Source organism: Pteropus vampyrus, unplaced genomic scaffold (genome assembly GCF_000151845.1).
Source record: "Pteropus vampyrus isolate Shadow unplaced genomic scaffold, Pvam_2.0 Scaffold30, whole genome shotgun sequence".
Lineage (NCBI taxonomy): Eukaryota > Metazoa > Chordata > Mammalia > Chiroptera > Pteropodidae > Pteropus > Pteropus vampyrus.
This window is the reverse complement of record NW_011888811.1, coordinates 5,073,030-5,076,580: the sequence shown is the minus strand read 5'-3', so window position 1 is coordinate 5,076,580 and position 3,551 is coordinate 5,073,030.

Below are 3,551 nucleotides of genomic sequence, written 5' to 3'. Positions count from 1 at the left end.
AATGTTAGGTGTTTATATCTCAGATTTCCCCTGATACAAAATAATCAATAAATGTTAAAAGTAAGAAACATAAATTAGAATTACATTTTCAAACTTCTATTAAATCTATGAAATACATGTGAATAATCAGAAGCCAAGAGTAAAACAATTGTCAGACTGTAAAACCAGATTTGGATTTTTTTTTTAAATGAGTCTTTTATTAATATAATAGGACTTATGAAGCCCTAATTAGATGAAGGAGATGTTTCTGCTAGAGTAATCTTTAAAAGTAAATATAAATAAACTATAACTTTTCAACACTCTCATCAATTAAAAAAATTATTATTGCATTTTTTAATTTAGCCCCAGCATATTCCCAGATGTTGATTATAATACTTCCTGTTAAATTAGCTTACCATAGGAACTTTTTTCTCTTTGCTTTTGGTTTAACTTATAAAAATTATATTATCTCATTGTGATTTTAATTTGTATTTCACTTGTGATTAGTGATGTTGAGCATCTTTTCATATGTCTGTTGTCCATCTGTATGTCCTCTTGGGGGAAATGTCTATTCGGGTGTAATTGTTTTTGTGTTTTTTTTTTTAATTTCAAATTCTTATTGTTGATAGAATATTGAAATTGTTTTTTACATATTGGTCTTTTATCCTATACCTTCATAAATTCATTTATTAGTTATAATACCTCTTTGTAGATTCCACTGGATTTTCTATATAGGTAGTCATGTTGGCTATAAGCAGTTCTACTTGTTCTTGTATTTTCTAATCTTGATGCTTTTCTTTCTTTTTCTTTCCTCATTGCACTGCCTAGAACTTCAAGTACAATGTTGAATAGAAATAGTGAGAGTCGACATCATGTCTCATTCCTCGTCTGAAAAGGAGAGTATTTGGTTTTTTACCATTAAGAATAATGTTAGCTGCAAATTATTTGAAGTCGTTTTTTAATCTGTAAAATAAAGGTAGTTCCCTTTATTTCTAGTTCTAAGAGTTTTTATTAGGAATGGATGTTGGATTTCATCAAATGATTTTTCTGCATCTATTGATAAGACCGTGTCATTTTTTTCTTCCTCATACTGTTAATATGGTAGAGAACATTGATTTGTGAACATTGAAACAGTATTGCATTTGATCATGTATATTGTTCTTTTTATATATTGTAAGATTTGACATGGTAATATTGTGTCGAGGATTTTTGCATTTATGATCATGAGAGATACTGGTCTGTAACTTCCTTTTCTTGTAATGTCTGCCAGATTTTGGTATCAGGGGCATATTGGCCTCATAATGTTGGGAAGTATTATTTCCTGTTTAATTTTAGAGTGATTTTATGTAGAATTTGTTATTTGTTTCTCAATTCCTTGGTGCAATTCACCAGAGAGGCCGTCTGTGACTTGTGATTACTTTCTGGGTAGATTTTTAATTATAGATGAAATGTCTTTAATAGATCTAGGGTTATTTAAGTCATAAGCTTCTTCTTAAGTGAGCTTTGTTAATTTGTGTCTTTCAAAGAACTTGCCTATTTGACCTAAGTTTTCACATTTATTGCCATAAAGTTGTTCATAATGTTCCTTTATTTCTCTTTAACAACTTAATTGAGATACAATTCACATACCATAAGATTCACCCATGTAAAAGTCACTATTAAATAATTTTTTTGTAACTTTCCTTAATAATTTTTTAATATCCATAGTCTATAGTAATATCCCCCTCTCAATTCCAATACTGTCAATTCGTGCCTTCTTTCTTTTTTACCTCATCTCCCTGGTTAGATGTTCATCATGTTATTTATCTCCAAAAGACGGGTTTTAATTTCATTGAGTTTTCTATTTTCCTATTTTTTGTTTTTTTTTTAAAACATCTGCACTAATTTTTGTTATTTTATTTATTCTTCTTAGGGTTTATTTGCTCTTTTTAAATTATATTTTAGGTGAAATCTGAGCTCTTTGATTTGATACCTTTTTTCTTTAGTTCTTTCAATTTTCCCAAAATACTGCTTTAGTAGTAGCCTGTAAATTTTGATAGGCTGTGTTTTCATTTTCATTCATTTCAAAATACTTTCAAATTTCAAATTTGATTTCTTTTTTGACTTTTTTGGATATTTAAAAGTATATTATTTAGATTCCAAATAATTGAGGGTGTTTCAAAGATATTTCTCATTGATTTCTAATACTGTTAATACTGTTATGGTCATGGAACATATTTTTTATGACTTGAATAATTTTAAGTTTATAATGTTTTCTCGTGCAGAATGTGGCATATAGGTAAATATTTTACATGAACTTGAAAAGAATGTATATTCTTCTGTAGTTGGGTAGAATGTTCTGTAAATGTCAATTAGGTCAAGTTGATTGTAGTGTTGGTTTTTTTTGTTTGTTTTCTATATCCTGAATTCCTATGTATTTATTTGATTAATTATTTAAAGAGAGTATTGAAACCAACTACAATTGTGGATTTTTCTTTTCTTTTTTTTTTTAAATTTATTGGAGTAACAATGGTTAATACAATTATGTAATTTTAGGTGTACATTATCATTTGACATCTGTATATTCTACTGTATGTGGATTTTTCTATTTCTCCTTGAAACTTAGTTATTTTTTTTAAATGTGTTGTGAAGTTCTCAAGTGCAAAATTATTTAGCACATCAGGTGTTACTTATGAGTTCACCTTTTTATCTTTTAAAGTAAACTTCTTTATCCCAGGTATTATTCTTTTCCCTGGCCTCAATTTTGTCCAGTATTGCAATCACTCCAGCTTTTTTTTTTTTTTTTTATCAGTTTTGCCATGGTATATCTCTCTTTGTCATTTCTTTTAATCTGTTAATATCTTTATATTTGAAGTGCATTTCCTATAGGAAGAATGTAATTGTGTTTTGCTTTTGTATCCAATATAACAAAATTTGCCTTTTAATTGGAGTATTTAGAACATTATATTTTATGTGAGTGTTGATAAAGTTTAAATCTACCATATTGCTATTGCCCTACCTGTTTTTTATTCCCTTTTCCCTTTTTATTTTCTGCCTTCTTTTGTAATAATTGGGTAGCATTTATGATTTTCTCTCGTCTCCTTTGCTGATTTATCAGCTATGATTTTTTGCTTTATTATTTTAATGATTACTTTAAGATTTATCGTATCTATATTTAACTCATCACAGTATGCCTTCAAGTAATATTATACCACTTCATATATAATATAGGAACTTTACAATAGTATACTTCCCTTTTTGACTTCTAGTCATTATATTTTGTCATGTTTTTTACTTATAAGTATGTTATAAACCCCTAACTACATAGCTAATTATTATTGTTGTTTAGGCAGTCAATTATCATTTACATAGATTTAAAAGTAAGAAATTGCATGTTTTATCTATATAGCTACCATTTCTGGTATTTTTCGTTCATTTGTATAGATTCATATTTCTATCATAGATTTACCAATATTTCTCCCTGAAGGATTTCCTTTAACATTTCTTGTAGTATGGATTTGCTGGTGATGGATTCTTTCAACTATTGTATGTCTGAAAAAGTTTTTAATTTACTTTTTTTTTTATTAGATAGA